Source organism: Peromyscus eremicus, chromosome X, assembly GCF_949786415.1.
Source record: "Peromyscus eremicus chromosome X, PerEre_H2_v1, whole genome shotgun sequence".
Classification (NCBI taxonomy): domain Eukaryota; kingdom Metazoa; phylum Chordata; class Mammalia; order Rodentia; family Cricetidae; genus Peromyscus; species Peromyscus eremicus.
Window position 1 is genome coordinate 95,836,101 of NC_081439.1, and position 19,137 is coordinate 95,855,237.

The 19,137-nt window shown below is 39.7% G+C and overlaps 2 pseudogenes; both read right to left on the reverse strand.

Annotated features, from left to right (window-relative positions):
* Positions 1–1,514: 1,514 nt before the first annotated feature.
* Positions 1,515–2,590, reverse strand: LOC131900157 (periphilin-1-like; annotated as a pseudogene).
* Positions 2,591–12,364: 9,774 nt separating this feature from the next.
* Positions 12,365–13,440, reverse strand: LOC131900158 (periphilin-1-like; annotated as a pseudogene).
* Positions 13,441–19,137: the final 5,697 nt, after the last annotated feature.

Below are 19,137 nucleotides of genomic sequence, written 5' to 3' on the forward strand. Positions count from 1 at the left end.
AGAGGGTAGTATAGTCCCATGAGGGCTCCACAGCTGTTGGTCTAAAGTTCGTGAGTTTCCACGAACTTGGTCCAGTTGTCTCTGTAGATTTCCCCATCATGATCCTGACCCCGTCTTCCTCATTCTTATTCCCTCTCTCAACTGGCTCCTGGAGCTCGGCCTGGTTCTTGGTTGTGGATTTCTTTACCTGCTTCCATCAGTTACTGGATGAAGGCTCTATGATGACAGGATATTTATCGATCTGATAACCAGGTTAAGCCAGTTCAGGCACCTTCTCCACTATTGCTAGTAGTTTATTCTGGGGTCATCCTTGTGGATTCCTGGAAATTCCCCTAGCACCAGGTTTTTCCCTAGACCCATAATGACACCCTCTATCCAGACATCTCTTTCATTACTCTCCCACTCCAAGTTCCCTAGGTTAACCATGTTCTCAATCCCCAAACCCTTCCCCCACTGCCCCCCTCACCCCCAGTTGACTCATGTAGATATCCTCTGTTTCTCCTTCCCAAGGTGATCCATGTGTCCCTCTAAGGGTCCTCCTTGTTTCCTAGCTCATGAACTGCCTTTTTAGAGCACATTCCCTGTGGTGTGATGCCTTATTCTGCCTTGTTTCTATGATAACACATGTGAAGAGGGAGATTCTCTAAGTCTACAGAACTAAGATCACGGAAACTAACCAAGAAATCTATCATTTTATCCCAATCATGAGCTCCTTGTCAGGTCCCTCTTTAATAAAGAACAGGCCTAAAACAAAACTCCAGGTTGTTGTATAGTCGAATTTGTTATCACTACCAGAAGAGTTTCTGAGAAATTTCAAATTAAAATGCATCTTTGTCTCAAGTTACCCCCTCCTATCGGTCTTATCTATAATGTTGTTCAGAGAGAGCAGTTAGGAGCCTCACTTCATAGAAGGGACAAACTAAGTTCAATGACTTGAGAGGAAGGTTTTGTTTCAATGTGTCCTTTAGAGATTTTTTAAGTGCTTCTTTCCTATACAAAAGAAGAATTATTCTCAAAGCAAATATTGCAAGACAGCTAAGTTCTACTTCCTTAAGACAGCATATTTTGACACCACTGAAAGTTGCAAAGCAGAAAAAAAGCAGGCAACAAGTGAAACTCAACTCAAAATGCTAACAATGCCTATGATGCAACCTGGAATGATCTCTAACTACAAATTATACCCCGGAGACCAGCACATCATGGAAGACTATTGATCATGAGTTAAGTACAGAGAGCTTCTCTCCAGAACTGCCTTTTCAAACATTAAAAAATTAATTGAACATCATTTTTGGAAGGGAGGGGATGTATTAAGATGGATTAGACGATTCTACACATAGGGAAAACATTCTAATTAAGAGACTTCAAAAACTATTGTAGATGTTTATTTGATACTAGCAATGGGGTCAGTTATCATAAAGTATTTCTCTTCATCACAAAATAGTAAGGATTTCAAAAGTCCAAAGGGAAAAATCTAGAAGCTTTAAAAATTTGTTTGAACTGAGCCCTAATTCTTCTCAAAAAGGGCCTCCAAAATCTGGAGTAGAATTATCATACTCCATAATGAAATGCTTGAGTTCTTCAACATGTTGCTCACCTATTTCATGCAAACTCTGCTTCATTGCAAACTGTATAGATTTTTCTAAGGAACGATCCCTTTCAACCAGCCTTTCCACCACCATCCCGAAAGTTTCACAGACTTGTCGGTAAACCTTCTCAATCTCCGTGATTTTTGATGCAATCACTTTTGAGCGACTGCTAAGCTGGCTGTCTTCACACAATTCTGTGCCAGCTGTTGTGTTGGACTCGGGTTCTTCTGTCTGGTTGATACATAACGGTGCCTTGGATCCCGTCTCAAACTAGGACATTTCAGCCAAGTGATTTTCTTCTGACTTCTTGGGATTTTCATTAGCCCACTTGCTTGCAGCATCAGCCTGTTCCTTCTCAGTCAGCCGGCTGGGGCTTTTTAACACCTTGGATGAAGAACCTGAAGGCACAGTATCTCTTGATGTTTTCAAAAACTGGATGGCTCTCTCTTTACATCGATGTCGAGATGATGGAAGGAGCGCATCCTGCTTCTACTGCTGAGACTGGAGCCAAATCTGCTGTGTAGGGAGTCCTTCCCGCCCACACGTGATTCTCTCAAAAAAGGAGCGCCCCATTTATGGGGAGATCGTTGTCTTGAATAATGGGGAGAATACAAACGTCTTCTTCTAAAGCCGTTTCTCATGACCCTGTACTGAGGCTGTCGGCTTGTGGCATACTCATCTCTTGACCATCGGTAGCCATAAGGGCCTCTTTTGTAGGGTGGGCCACTTCTTGGATTCTGAGAAAAACAGCGGCCCTCATCACTTTTTTGGTAATCCACGTGACAGTAGTATCTACTGTAGCCTCCTTCATCGGGTCTGGCTAGCAGAGATGATCTCTTGTCTCCCAGAGGCGGTCTCTTCGGCACGTTAATTAATCGATGGTTGCCATCACTGGGATGGCAACAAGGAGGCGCTTGTTTTCGTGGAATTCGCTTGTAGTCATAGCATCCCTGCGCTTGATTTCCTGGAAGTCGCTTGTAGTCACACCATCCTGCAGACCACATCTCATCTCGTGGAAGCCACTGGACTTCTGTGAACAGAAATGTGTACTTCCGTTCCTGTTCACTTTCAATTTCCAACCATACTCATGGCTCAGTTCAAGAATCTGTTATTGTCTAAAAATTCGTCCTTGGAACTCTCCAACACAAACGTTCCACCACTGCTGCTGAAACCCCACCAACAGCTCTCTAATTGGACTAAGGACCACTCAACAGCAGGGAAATCATGCCAGGTGCTTGAAAGCTAGGAAATTAGCTGGGGCTAGTGAGGTCATGCGTCCTAGAGGAGAATGCAGTACTACTACTTGACTAAATCAGTACAATTCCTAAGTGAATTCCAGTTACTACAAATAAGTGTAGCTCTCACCCCTCACCAAAAAAACCTTCTCTTTGCAAAATAGAGAGACCATTGCACAAAATCACAACCACTCAAATTCAGAGAACAAGTGATTGTGGGGTGTCTAGCCCCAAGATACATATATATATATATATATATATATATATATATATATATATATATATCCCAAATCCTTTGCCTAAGGCTCAGGGAACATTATTAAGAGGAAGAGGAAAGTTTGTAGGAACCAGAAATCAAAGGGAAGCTTCACGCATGATATTTCAACAATATGACTGCCTAAACAAGACCTGAATAAAGACAATACCAATCAATATGCTCACTTGAAAGGGGGAAATCTCATAGAGTTCACCCCTAAACAAAGAAGTACAGACTGCTAAAGAATTAGTCTTCCCCAGGGATGACCCTTTTAACTGGTTACGAATATCAAGTCGTTGCTCTGAATCATATACATATACAAGAAACACTAAATAGACTGGGAATGCTGTAATTATATATTTATGGGTGTGTGTGTGTGTGTGTGTGTGTGTGTGTGTGTGTGTGTGTGTGATAATTAAGGAAAAGAGATCATGAATTTGAAAGGTAACCAGGAAGAGAGGATATAGAAGGGAAGGAAATAGAAAAGGAAAGAATGTGATTGTATTATCATCTTTAAAAATTTAAAAATTGAATAAAATATAAATAAACCTTGAAAACATATAAGGAAAAGAACATAAACACATAAAATATTTATTTAACAGTGAACAAATGTAAAATGATTTAAAATTAATTTATGTAATAGCAAAAAATCATAATATTCTAATAAAATTCACTAGTGAAAAATATAAAGTATCTTAAAATACAAGCTTATAAAATATTTATTTAACATATTGAACAAATGTAAAATGAATTAAAATTAATTTATGTAACAGGAAAAAATCATAATGTCATAACATTGTATATAGTTTTTCTTACATTAGTTATAACTTTTGTCCTTTTTTCTCTATATTAAAATAGAAAAGGAGAAATATGGTGATATTTTATTTGTACTGAAAAGTGATTTTATTTGTATTTAATAAACAAAATTGCCTGGGGATCAGAGCTAATAGCAAGCCATAGCAGAAGCCGGGCAGTGGTGGCAGACACCCTTAATCCAGATCACATGACAGACAGATCTCTGTGTGTTCAAGGATACAGCCAGGATGGAGACACATATCTTTAATCTCAATACCAACCATAGAAGACCTGGAGGTCTGTATAGACAGGCAGTGATGAGGAGGTCATGTGGTTGGGTTTACAACCAATGAGAAGGCAGAACAGAAAGTCAATAAAAAGACAGATACACAGGAAGTAGGTCTCTTTCTGAGGGGAAGGACAGTAGCAGCAGGAAGGGTAAGAAGGTGGTTTTAAGTCTCAGCTCTCAGCTACTGCTCTGACCTCTTAAGCTTTTAACTCTGCATTTGACTCTATGTTTCTTATTTAATAAGACTGTTCATCTACATCTGGTGCCCAGTGTTTGTGGTACAAATTCATGGAGAAGCCACTTGCCTGTGGCCTTTTGGGTCCCCGCTCACACCTGAGCTACACATAGCCAGTTGTAGCATCTTGGCGGCCTGCCAACTACCCGACTCCCCAGCTTGGGCAAGCTCGGCCTAGGCCCCAGGGCTGACTGACCGACTGTAGCTACACCGGTGCTATGAAAAACTAAGGCCTGCCAGAACTACTGCTAATTGCAGTAGCTACACTCAACTGCAGATAGAGCTGCTTTGGGCTGAAATGTCAGCACACCTGGTTGGAGCTAAAGAGACTCAAGCGGGAACACATGGCTAGATTTAAGCATTTAGCCAGAACTTGTGGCTGGGCTGTGCTTTCTTGTGCTCTCTCTCTCTCTCTCTCTCTCTCTCTCTCTCTCTCTCTCTCTCTGTGTGTGTCTTTGGATTCACACCTTGGACACTAGGTAGCTGTTTTGGAATTCCCTCGGATTTCTACTGTTCTATGCAGACTTGGTTAGTCAATTAAGATATCAGATATTTTAAAGGAAAAAAACTATTTAAAAGAGAAATTTTTTTCCACATTAAAAAAAAATGGGTTTTATGTGTACATTGGTAGAAAATTGGGCTTTGTTTGATAAAATTTTAGGCAGTCTGCAAATGGAACAACTATATGAGAAGATTAATGTTGATGGGATTATGCACATTATTACTTTCCTTATCCTTATTTTACTATTTAAAAAGATAGTCAATTTGAGTGCCAAGATAAAAGCTTTAGAAAAACCTGTTAAACCTGTTAAAATGAATTGTAGAGAAATTCAGATTCAGACAGAAGAAATTAACAGTGAAATTGTTTCAGGATTGGAATTTAAGGTTACAGAAAGAAAGCCTGTTTTCACACAATCACCCTTAATTTATCTGGTAATCATACAGCAGCTACCTTAGGGCACTCGCTAAGGAGGACAGCAGTGGCAGTGAAGGTTAAGGTTTTTAGCTCTTAGCTATTGCTCTGACCTCTTGGGCTTTTAACTCTACAATTGGCTCTGTGTTTCTTATGTAACATGAAGGTTACATCTACAAGCTGCAAAGGAAAAAGTTCAAGTAACATATGAAGGAAGACCTATCAGAATTACACCCAGCTTCTCAAAGGAGAGTCTAAAAGCAAGAAGGTCCTAGACAGACCTTTTGCAAACACTAAGGGATCACAGATGCCAGCCCAGAATACTATGCCCAGTAAAGTTTTCAATGATCATAGACAGAAAAAAAAATTATTCCATGATAAAACCAGATTAAACAATACCTATCCACAAATCCAGCCCTATAGAAAGTACTAGAAGAAAAACTCCAACCCAAGGAAGTTAGCTGCTCCCACAAAAAAACAAACAAACAAAAAAACAGGCAATAGATAGCAGCAAATCTCAAAGAAGGAAAATGCATACACACAAATGCCACCACCAACAAAAAAATAACAGGAATTAACAATAACTTGTCATTAATATCTCTTACTATCAATGGACTCAATTTGCCCATAAAAAGACACAGGCTAACAGAATGGGTACGAAAACAGGATCCATCCTTCTGCTGCATAAAACAAACACACTTCAACTGCAAAGACAGACATTACCTCAGAGTAAAAGGCTGGGAAAAGACTTTCCAATCAAATGGACTTAAGAAGCAAGCTGGTGTGGCTATCCTAAATTCTAACAACATAGACTTCAAACTAAAATCAATCAAAAGAGATTGGGAAGGACATTACATACTCATCACAAGAAAGACCCACCAAGATGAAGTCTCAATTCTGAATGTTTATGCCCCAAATACAAGGGCACCAACATATGTAAAAGAAACATTAATAAAGCTTAAATCGCACATCAAACTCCACACATTAGTAGTAGGAGACTTCAACATCCCACTCTCAATACTGTACAGATCTGCCACATTGAAACTTAACAGAGAAATAAGGGATCTAACAGATGTTATGACTCAAATGGACCTAATAGATATCCACAGAATATTCCACCATAACAATAAAGAATATACCTTATCCATAGCACCCCATGGAACTTTCTCTAAAATCAATCACATACTCTGTCACAAAGCAAATCTCAATAGATACAAAAAAGTTAGAATAACCTCCTGTAGTCTATCAGACCACCATGGTTTAAATTTAGATTTCAACAACAACAAAAATTACAGAAGGCCTACAATCTCATGGGAACTGAATAATCCTCAACTGAATCGCCAATGGGTAAAGGAAGAAATGAAGAAAGAAATTAAAGACTTCCTACAATTCAATGAAAATGAATGTACTACATACTCAAACTTATGGGACACTATGAAAGCAGTGCTAAGAGGAAAATTCATAGCACTAGATGCCCACATAAAGAAATTGGAGAAATCTCACACTAGTGACTCAATAGCACAACTATAAGCTCTAGAACAAAAAGAAACAAACTCACCCGGGAGGAAGAGATGCCAGGAAATAATCAAATTGAGAGTTGGAGTCAATGAAATACAAACAAAGAGAACAAATCAAAGAATCAGTGAAACAAAGAGTTGGTTCTTTGAGAAAATGAATAAGATAGACAAGCCCTTATCCAAACTAGCCAAAAGGCAGAAAGAGAGAGAGCATCCAAATTAACAAAATCAGAAATGAAAAGGGAGACATAACAACAGACAACGAGGAAATCCAGAGAATCATCAGGTCATACTTCTAACACCTGTACTCTTCAAAATTGGAAACAGACAATTTTTCTAGACAGGTACCACATACCGAAGTTAAATCAAGACCAGATAAACAATTTGAATAGACAAATAAGCCCTAAGGAAACAGAAAGAGCCAACATCAAAAAGTTCAAAGAGATTCTACTAAAAGCAGGAACAAGACAATGCTGTTCACTCTCTCCATATTTATTCAATATAGTACTTGAAGTTCTCTTGAGTTTCTCTCCATTAAGCTGTTGGCTTGCTGTACATTGCCTTTGTTATGTTTAGGTATGTTCCTTATATTTCAGAACTCTCTAAAACTTTTATCATGAAGGGGTGTTGGATTTTGTCAAAGGCCTTTTCAGCATCTAATGAGATGATCATGCGGTTGTTTTCTTTCAGTTTGTTTATATGGTGTATTACATTGAGAGATTTTCATATGTTCAACCATTCTTGTGTCCCTGGGATGAAGCCTACTTGGTCATGGTGGATATAAATTTTTTGATGTGTTCCTGGATTTGGTTGGGCAGTATTCCATTGAGTATTTTTGCATCAATGTTCATGAGGGAGATTGGTCTGTAATCTTCTTACTTTGTTGCATCTTTGTGTGTTTTCGATATCAGGGTAACTGTAGCCTCATAAAAAAAATTTGGGCAGGCTTTTGGGAATCTGGTGCCTGTGGTGTGATGCCTTGTGCAGCCTTGGTGCAGTGGGAAGGGGCTTGGACTTGCTCGGGCTTAGTGTGCTGGGCTCTACTGACTCCACATGGGAGACCTTGATTTGGGAGAGGTGGGGATGTTGGGTGGCTTGGAAGAGAGGGCTGGGGGTTGGAGAAGGAAGAAGGTGGGATCTGTGGGTGGTATGTAGAGTGAGGAGACAATTTCTTAATAAAGAAAAATGAAAAAAAAGAGAAAGACATGTCTCATGTCTCAGTGGTTAACAGCATTTTTCTCTTGCAGAGGACCAAGCTTAAATTACCATTACCTACTTAGAGGCTCACAACATTCTTTATCTCCAGTTCCAGAAGAACTGATACCGCTTCTGATCTCCGTGGGCATGATATACATGTAGTGTGTATACATATGCAGGAAAACTCATACCTGATAAGCATGCTATGAAGTTCTTTGGCATGTGTCCAAAGTTCTTGACATCCTACCCGAGATACTTGCTCAGTCTTGTTCATTACCACTCTATTCACAAAGACTAGGAGAAGGAAATAACCTAAATAGCTTTCAACTAATGAATGGGTAATGAGAATGCAGTACATATACACTTAGGAATACTATTTATCTGTAAAGAAAATGAAATCTAGAGGCAAAGGGTTGGAACTAGAAAATATTTATTAAGTGAATTAACACAGACACAGAAAGTCAAATGACACATGTTCTCATTCTTCTGTGAAACCTACCTCCAAATCTTCAGATGTGAATATGAAAACTGGCATATGTGCAGAAACTATGAAAGTCAAGTGGTAGCACAGAGGGGAGGGCATGGAAAGGAGCCCTAGAGTGAAGAATAACAATACACAAATGATGTGGGGGGAAATAGTGAAAACAGGGGAGGTTTTCATTGGAGTGGAGAGAAGGTGGTCAATATAATTGGGGATGGAGGGGAAGTGGTGGAAATAACAGTAAGGATGCTTGAAAAAAGCCATAGTGATTGTGCTGGCTAGTTTTGTGTCAACTTTACACAAACTAGCATCATCTGAGTGGAGGGAGCCTCAACTGAGAAAATGCCTCCATAAGATTGTGCTGTAGGCAACCCAGTAGGGCATTTTCTTAGTTAGTGATTGGTGGGTATGGCCCAGCAAACTGTGGTTGGTACAATCTCTGGGCTGGTGTTTCTGGGTTCTATACAAAAGCAGGCTGAGTAAGCCATGGGGAGCAAGCCAGTAAGAAGTATTCCTTCATGGCCTTTGCATAAGCTCCTGCCTCCAGGTTCCTATCCTGACTGATGAACAGTGATATGGAATGTAAGCCAAATAAACCCTGTCTTCCTCAACTCAATTTTGAGTCATGGTGCTTCATCACAGCAACAGAAACCCTAAATAAGAAAATGATTATTTATCTAATATTACTTGTGTGTGTGTTTGTGTGTGTGTGTGTGTACATCTGTACTTTAAATGACAATTCCCCCACCTCAGATGTCAATGTTTCTACAAAAAGCCATAGACTGTCTAGCAAAATCTCTAGTAACAGGGATGAAAAACTCCCTTTTGAGTTTTTGGTAAGGGGAGTTTGAGAGTCCCAAAACAATATGGGGTATTGACATTGCCCTTGACCATCTCACAAAAGTTGGAGGTAAGTCTCTCTTGCTGAAAATACCATGTGCTTCAGACACAGGATTGGAAGGATCCAAGCTGGAACTGACCTGAAAGTCTGCACCCTGAGGACTAGTTTTCACAGTACTGGGTGCTGTTCAATCAGCCAAGGGAAGGAAACAACAAATACACCTAACCAGCTGTGACATCAAAGTAACACAAAGACCAGCTTGGCAAAAAATCATTAAGTATGTACTGTGGAATAATTGTTTTGTACACTGTGAAAATGTGTCTTTGTCAAGGCACCTTCTGATATATTTAATAAAGAGCTGAATGGCCAATAGCTAGGTGGAAAGAGGTTGGACAGGACTTCCGGGCAGAAAGTGAGGAAGAGAGATGAATGTAGGCATGTGATAGACACCAGGGCACATGGAGAGGAAACAGGAGTTGCAAGACGGAAAAGAGGTAAAAAGTCATGAGGCAAAACATAGATTGATATAAATGGGTTAAGTTATGGGAGCTAGTGGGACAAGCATAAGCTATAGGCTGAGCTTTTCATAATTAATAGTATGTCCCATGTCATTTCTAAAATTGTGAGCTGAGGGCCCAAAGGAAAAAAACTAGGCCTATAAGTATGCATCATAACTCTTACATCTTGGCCATAACCAACAGAATACTGAGGATGGTAGCACATGTGTTTAATCCCAGCATGCAGGAGGCAGAGGCAGGGCGATTTCTGTGATTTTGAGGCCAGCCTGGTGTACACAATGGTTTCCAATCTAGCTAGGTCCAGACTGTAAAACCTTTACTCAAAAAAAGGAGATAATGAAATTGTGTTGTAATTAAAACCATGATTTTTAATGTATCTATTGTCCCAAATTGTATATTTTGGCTCAGTGCTATGCTGGGAAGGATCAAGAAGTGAGTGGAATGCCCTAATTTTCTCTTCGTTTGTTCACTGACTCACTTACAATGTGAGGGGACCACTGCTGGCCTTGCTGTCTTCCGTCACATTTCTTTTTATTTTAATTTTTATATACTTTTTTTTTCATTTTACTTACCAACCCCAGTTCTCCCTCCCTCCCCTTCTCCTGCTTCCTCGCAAGTTCTCCTCATCCCATCCTCTGGCAATGGGACCAGGTCTTATCCTCCGTACACGAAATGGCTTTATTTTTTAATTTTTTAATTCAATTTACATACCAACTACAGATCACCCTCTCAAAGCTCCTCCAATTCCTCCCTCCTTTCCCCCCAACGACCCATGCCCTCCTCCAAAAGGGTTAGTCCTTCCATGGGGGAACAGGAAAGCCTGGTACGTTTAGTTGAGTCAGGACCAAGCTCCTCCACCATGCGTCAAGAGTGAGCAAGGTGTCCCACCACACGTAATGGGATCCAGAAAGCCAGATCATGCACCAGGGATAGATCCTGATCCCACTGCCAGGGGCCCCTCAAAGAGACCAAGTTTCTCCCACATGCAGAGGGTAGTATAGTCCCATGAGGGCTCCACAGCTGTTGGTCTAAAGTTCGTGAGTTTCCACGAACTTGGTCCAGTTGTCTCTGTAGATTTCCCCATCATGATCCTGACCCCGTTTTCCTCATTCTTATTCCCTCTCTCAACTGGCTCCTGGAGCTCGGCCTGGTTCTTGGTTGTGGATTTCTTTACCTGCTTCCATCAGTTACTGGATGAAGGCTCTATGATGACAGGATATTTATCGATCTGATAACCAGGTTAAGCCAGTTCAGGCACCTTCTCCACTATTGCTAGTAGTTTATTCTGGGGTCATCCTTGTGGATTCCTGGAAATTCCCCTAGCACCAGGTTTTTCCCTAGACCCATAATGACACCCTCTATCCAGACATCTCTTTCATTACTCTCCCACTCCAAGTTCCCTAGGTTAACCATGTTCTCAATCCCCAAACCCTTCCCCCACTGCCCCCCTCACCCCCAGTTGACTCATGTAGATATCCTCTGTTTCTCCTTCCCAAGGTGATCCATGTGTCCCTCTAAGGGTCCTCCTTGTTTCCTAGCTCATGAACTGCCTTTTTAGAGCACATTCCCTGTGGTGTGATGCCTTATTCTGCCTTGTTTCTATGATAACACATGTGAAGAGGGAGATTCTCTAAGTCTACAGAACTAAGATCACGGAAACTAACCAAGAAATCTATCATTTTATCCCAATCATGAGCTCCTTGTCAGGTCCCTCTTTAATAAAGAACAGGCCTAAAACAAAACTCCAGGTTGTTGTATAGTCGAATTTGTTATCACTACCAGAAGAGTTTCTGAGAAATTTCAAATTAAAATGCATCTTTGTCTCAAGTTACCCCCTCCTATCGGTCTTATCTATAATGTTGTTCAGAGAGAGCAGTTAGGAGCCTCACTTCATAGAAGGGACAAACTAAGTTCAATGACTTGAGAGGAAGGTTTTGTTTCAATGTGTCCTTTAGAGATTTTTTAAGTGCTTCTTTCCTATACAAAAGAAGAATTATTCTCAAAGCAAATATTGCAAGACAGCTAAGTTCTACTTCCTTAAGACAGCATATTTTGACACCACTGAAAGTTGCAAAGCAGAAAAAAAGCAGGCAACAAGTGAAACTCAACTCAAAATGCTAACAATGCCTATGATGCAACCTGGAATGATCTCTAACTACAAATTATACCCCGGAGACCAGCACATCATGGAAGACTATTGATCATGAGTTAAGTACAGAGAGCTTCTCTCCAGAACTGCCTTTTCAAACATTAAAAAATTAATTGAACATCATTTTTGGAAGGGAGGGGATGTATTAAGATGGATTAGACGATTCTACACATAGGGAAAACATTCTAATTAAGAGACTTCAAAAACTATTGTAGATGTTTATTTGATACTAGCAATGGGGTCAGTTATCATAAAGTATTTCTCTTCATCACAAAATAGTAAGGATTTCAAAAGTCCAAAGGGAAAAATCTAGAAGCTTTAAAAATTTGTTTGAACTGAGCCCTAATTCTTCTCAAAAAGGGCCTCCAAAATCTGGAGTAGAATTATCATACTCCATAATGAAATGCTTGAGTTCTTCAACATGTTGCTCACCTATTTCATGCAAACTCTGCTTCATTGCAAACTGTATAGATTTTTCTAAGGAACGATCCCTTTCAACCAGCCTTTCCACCACCATCCCGAAAGTTTCACAGACTTGTCGGTAAACCTTCTCAATCTCCGTGATTTTTGATGCAATCACTTTTGAGCGACTGCTAAGCTGGCTGTCTTCACACAATTCTGTGCCAGCTGTTGTGTTGGACTCGGGTTCTTCTGTCTGGTTGATACATAACGGTGCCTTGGATCCCGTCTCAAACTAGGACATTTCAGCCAAGTGATTTTCTTCTGACTTCTTGGGATTTTCATTAGCCCACTTGCTTGCAGCATCAGCCTGTTCCTTCTCAGTCAGCCGGCTGGGGCTTTTTAACACCTTGGATGAAGAACCTGAAGGCACAGTATCTCTTGATGTTTTCAAAAACTGGATGGCTCTCTCTTTACATCGATGTCGAGATGATGGAAGGAGCGCATCCTGCTTCTACTGCTGAGACTGGAGCCAAATCTGCTGTGTAGGGAGTCCTTCCCGCCCACACGTGATTCTCTCAAAAAAGGAGCGCCCCATTTATGGGGAGATCGTTGTCTTGAATAATGGGGAGAATACAAACGTCTTCTTCTAAAGCCGTTTCTCATGACCCTGTACTGAGGCTGTCGGCTTGTGGCATACTCATCTCTTGACCATCGGTAGCCATAAGGGCCTCTTTTGTAGGGTGGGCCACTTCTTGGATTCTGAGAAAAACAGCGGCCCTCATCACTTTTTTGGTAATCCACGTGACAGTAGTATCTACTGTAGCCTCCTTCATCGGGTCTGGCTAGCAGAGATGATCTCTTGTCTCCCAGAGGCGGTCTCTTCGGCACGTTAATTAATCGATGGTTGCCATCACTGGGATGGCAACAAGGAGGCGCTTGTTTTCGTGGAATTCGCTTGTAGTCATAGCATCCCTGCGCTTGATTTCCTGGAAGTCGCTTGTAGTCACACCATCCTGCAGACCACATCTCATCTCGTGGAAGCCACTGGACTTCTGTGAACAGAAATGTGTACTTCCGTTCCTGTTCACTTTCAATTTCCAACCATACTCATGGCTCAGTTCAAGAATCTGTTATTGTCTAAAAATTCGTCCTTGGAACTCTCCAACACAAACGTTCCACCACTGCTGCTGAAACCCCACCAACAGCTCTCTAATTGGACTAAGGACCACTCAACAGCAGGGAAATCATGCCAGGTGCTTGAAAGCTAGGAAATTAGCTGGGGCTAGTGAGGTCATGCGTCCTAGAGGAGAATGCAGTACTACTACTTGACTAAATCAGTACAATTCCTAAGTGAATTCCAGTTACTACAAATAAGTGTAGCTCTCACCCCTCACCAAAAAAACCTTCTCTTTGCAAAATAGAGAGACCATTGCACAAAATCACAACCACTCAAATTCAGAGAACAAGTGATTGTGGGGTGTCTAGCCCCAAGATACATATATATATATATATATATATATATATATATATATATATATCCCAAATCCTTTGCCTAAGGCTCAGGGAACATTATTAAGAGGAAGAGGAAAGTTTGTAGGAACCAGAAATCAAAGGGAAGCTTCACGCATGATATTTCAACAATATGACTGCCTAAACAAGACCTGAATAAAGACAATACCAATCAATATGCTCACTTGAAAGGGGGAAATCTCATAGAGTTCACCCCTAAACAAAGAAGTACAGACTGCTAAAGAATTAGTCTTCCCCAGGGATGACCCTTTTAACTGGTTACGAATATCAAGTCGTTGCTCTGAATCATATACATATACAAGAAACACTAAATAGACTGGGAATGCTGTAATTATATATTTATGGGTGTGTGTGTGTGTGTGTGTGTGTGTGTGTGTGTGTGTGTGTGTGATAATTAAGGAAAAGAGATCATGAATTTGAAAGGTAACCAGGAAGAGAGGATATAGAAGGGAAGGAAATAGAAAAGGAAAGAATGTGATTGTATTATCATCTTTAAAAATTTAAAAATTGAATAAAATATAAATAAACCTTGAAAACATATAAGGAAAAGAACATAAACACATAAAATATTTATTTAACAGTGAACAAATGTAAAATGATTTAAAATTAATTTATGTAATAGCAAAAAATCATAATATTCTAATAAAATTCACTAGTGAAAAATATAAAGTATCTTAAAATACAAGCTTATAAAATATTTATTTAACATATTGAACAAATGTAAAATGAATTAAAATTAATTTATGTAACAGGAAAAAATCATAATGTCATAACATTGTATATAGTTTTTCTTACATTAGTTATAACTTTTGTCCTTTTTTCTCTATATTAAAATAGAAAAGGAGAAATATGGTGATATTTTATTTGTACTGAAAAGTGATTTTATTTGTATTTAATAAACAAAATTGCCTGGGGATCAGAGCTAATAGCAAGCCATAGCAGAAGCCGGGCAGTGGTGGCAGACACCCTTAATCCAGATCACATGACAGACAGATCTCTGTGTGTTCAAGGATACAGCCAGGATGGAGACACATATCTTTAATCTCAATACCAACCATAGAAGACCTGGAGGTCTGTATAGACAGGCAGTGATGAGGAGGTCATGTGGTTGGGTTTACAACCAATGAGAAGGCAGAACAGAAAGTCAATAAAAAGACAGATACACAGGAAGTAGGTCTCTTTCTGAGGGGAAGGACAGTAGCAGCAGGAAGGGTAAGAAGGTGGTTTTAAGTCTCAGCTCTCAGCTACTGCTCTGACCTCTTAAGCTTTTAACTCTGCATTTGACTCTATGTTTCTTATTTAATAAGACTGTTCATCTACATCTGGTGCCCAGTGTTTGTGGTACAAATTCATGGAGAAGCCACTTGCCTGTGGCCTTTTGGGTCCCCGCTCACACCTGAGCTACACATAGCCAGTTGTAGCATCTTGGCGGCCTGCCAACTACCCGACTCCCCAGCTTGGGCAAGCTCGGCCTAGGCCCCAGGGCTGACTGACCGACTGTAGCTACACCGGTGCTATGAAAAACTAAGGCCTGCCAGAACTACTGCTAATTGCAGTAGCTACACTCAACTGCAGATAGAGCTGCTTTGGGCTGAAATGTCAGCACACCTGGTTGGAGCTAAAGAGACTCAAGCGGGAACACATGGCTAGATTTAAGCATTTAGCCAGAACTTGTGGCTGGGCTGTGCTTTCTTGTGCTCTCTCTCTCTCTCTCTCTCTCTCTCTCTCTCTCTCTCTCTCTCTGTGTGTGTCTTTGGATTCACACCTTGGACACTAGGTAGCTGTTTTGGAATTCCCTCGGATTTCTACTGTTCTATGCAGACTTGGTTAGTCAATTAAGATATCAGATATTTTAAAGGAAAAAAACTATTTAAAAGAGAAATTTTTTTCCACATTAAAAAAAAATGGGTTTTATGTGTACATTGGTAGAAAATTGGGCTTTGTTTGATAAAATTTTAGGCAGTCTGCAAATGGAACAACTATATGAGAAGATTAATGTTGATGGGATTATGCACATTATTACTTTCCTTATCCTTATTTTACTATTTAAAAAGATAGTCAATTTGAGTGCCAAGATAAAAGCTTTAGAAAAACCTGTTAAACCTGTTAAAATGAATTGTAGAGAAATTCAGATTCAGACAGAAGAAATTAACAGTGAAATTGTTTCAGGATTGGAATTTAAGGTTACAGAAAGAAAGCCTGTTTTCACACAATCACCCTTAATTTATCTGGTAATCATACAGCAGCTACCTTAGGGCACTCGCTAAGGAGGACAGCAGTGGCAGTGAAGGTTAAGGTTTTTAGCTCTTAGCTATTGCTCTGACCTCTTGGGCTTTTAACTCTACAATTGGCTCTGTGTTTCTTATGTAACATGAAGGTTACATCTACAAGCTGCAAAGGAAAAAGTTCAAGTAACATATGAAGGAAGACCTATCAGAATTACACCCAGCTTCTCAAAGGAGAGTCTAAAAGCAAGAAGGTCCTAGACAGACCTTTTGCAAACACTAAGGGATCACAGATGCCAGCCCAGAATACTATGCCCAGTAAAGTTTTCAATGATCATAGACAGAAAAAAAAATTATTCCATGATAAAACCAGATTAAACAATACCTATCCACAAATCCAGCCCTATAGAAAGTACTAGAAGAAAAACTCCAACCCAAGGAAGTTAGCTGCTCCCACAAAAAAACAAACAAACAAAAAAACAGGCAATAGATAGCAGCAAATCTCAAAGAAGGAAAATGCATACACACAAATGCCACCACCAACAAAAAAATAACAGGAATTAACAATAACTTGTCATTAATATCTCTTACTATCAATGGACTCAATTTGCCCATAAAAAGACACAGGCTAACAGAATGGGTACGAAAACAGGATCCATCCTTCTGCTGCATAAAACAAACACACTTCAACTGCAAAGACAGACATTACCTCAGAGTAAAAGGCTGGGAAAAGACTTTCCAATCAAATGGACTTAAGAAGCAAGCTGGTGTGGCTATCCTAAATTCTAACAACATAGACTTCAAACTAAAATCAATCAAAAGAGATTGGGAAGGACATTACATACTCATCACAAGAAAGACCCACCAAGATGAAGTCTCAATTCTGAATGTTTATGCCCCAAATACAAGGGCACCAACATATGTAAAAGAAACATTAATAAAGCTTAAATCGCACATCAAACTCCACACATTAGTAGTAGGAGACTTCAACATCCCACTCTCAATACTGTACAGATCTGCCACATTGAAACTTAACAGAGAAATAAGGGATCTAACAGATGTTATGACTCAAATGGACCTAATAGATATCCACAGAATATTCCACCATAACAATAAAGAATATACCTTATCCATAGCACCCCATGGAACTTTCTCTAAAATCAATCACATACTCTGTCACAAAGCAAATCTCAATAGATACAAAAAAGTTAGAATAACCTCCTGTAGTCTATCAGACCACCATGGTTTAAATTTAGATTTCAACAACAACAAAAATTACAGAAGGCCTACAATCTCATGGGAACTGAATAATCCTCAACTGAATCGCCAATGGGTAAAGGAAGAAATGAAGAAAGAAATTAAAGACTTCCTACAATTCAATGAAAATGAATGTACTACATACTCAAACTTATGGGACACTATGAAAGCAGTGCTAAGAGGAAAATTCATAGCACTAGATGCCCACATAAAGAAATTGGAGAAATCTCACACTAGTGACTCAATAGCACAACTATAAGCTCTAGAACAAAAAGAAACAAACTCACCCGGGAGGAAGAGATGCCAGGAAATAATCAAATTGAGAGTTGGAGTCAATGAAATACAAACAAAGAGAACAAATCAAAGAATCAGTGAAACAAAGAGTTGGTTCTTTGAGAAAATGAATAAGATAGACAAGCCCTTATCCAAACTAGCCAAAAGGCAGAAAGAGAGAGAGCATCCAAATTAACAAAATCAGAAATGAAAAGGGAGACATAACAACAGACAACGAGGAAATCCAGAGAATCATCAGGTCATACTTCTAACACATGTACTCTTCAAAATTGGAAACAGACAATTTTTCTAGACAGGTACCACATACCGAAGTTAAATCAAGACCAGATAAACAATTTGAATAGACAAATAAGCCCTAAGGAAACAGAAAGAGCCAACATCAAAAAGTTCAAAGAGATTCTACTAAAAGCAGGAACAAGACAATGCTGTTCACTCTCTCCATATTTATTCAATATAGTACTTGAAGTTCTCTTGAGTTTCTCTCCATTAAGCTGTTGGCTTGCTGTACATTGCCTTTGTTATGTTTAGGTATGTTCCTTATATTTCAGAACTCTCTAAAACTTTTATCATGAAGGGGTGTTGGATTTTGTCAAAGGCCTTTTCAGCATCTAATGAGATGATCATGCGGTTGTTTTCTTTCAGTTTGTTTATATGGTGTATTACATTGAGAGATTTTCATATGTTCAACCATTCTTGTGTCCCTGGGATGAAGCCTACTTGGTCATGGTGGATATAAATTTTTTGATGTGTTCCTGGATTTGGTTGGGCAGTATTCCATTGAGTATTTTTGCATCAATGTTCATGAGGGAGATTGGTCTGTAATCTTCTTACTTTGTTGCATCTTTGTGTGTTTTCGATATCAGGGTAACTGTAGCCTCATAAAAAAAATTTGGGCAGGCTTTTGGGAATCTGGTGCCTGTGGTGTGATGCCTTGTGCAGCCTTGGTGCAGTGGGAAGGGGCTTGGACTTGCTCGGGCTTAGTGTGCTGGGCTCTACTGACTCCACATGGGAGACCTTGATTTGGGAGAGGTGGGGATGTTGGGTGGCTTGGAAGAGAGGGCTGGGGGTTGGAGAAGGAAGAAGGTGGGATCTGTGGGTGGTATGTAGAGTGAGGAGACAATTTCTTAATAAAGAAAAATGAAAAAAAAGAGAAAGACATGTCTCATGTCTCAGTGGTTAACAGCATTTTTCTCTTGCAGAGGACCAAGCTTAAATTACCATTACCTACTTAGAGGCTCACAACATTCTTTATCTCCAGTTCCAGAAGAACTGATACCGCTTCTGATCTCCGTGGGCATGATATACATGTAGTGTGTATACATATGCAGGAAAACTCATACCTGATAAGCATGCTATGAAGTTCTTTGGCATGTGTCCAAAGTTCTTGACATCCTACCCGAGATACTTGCTCAGTCTT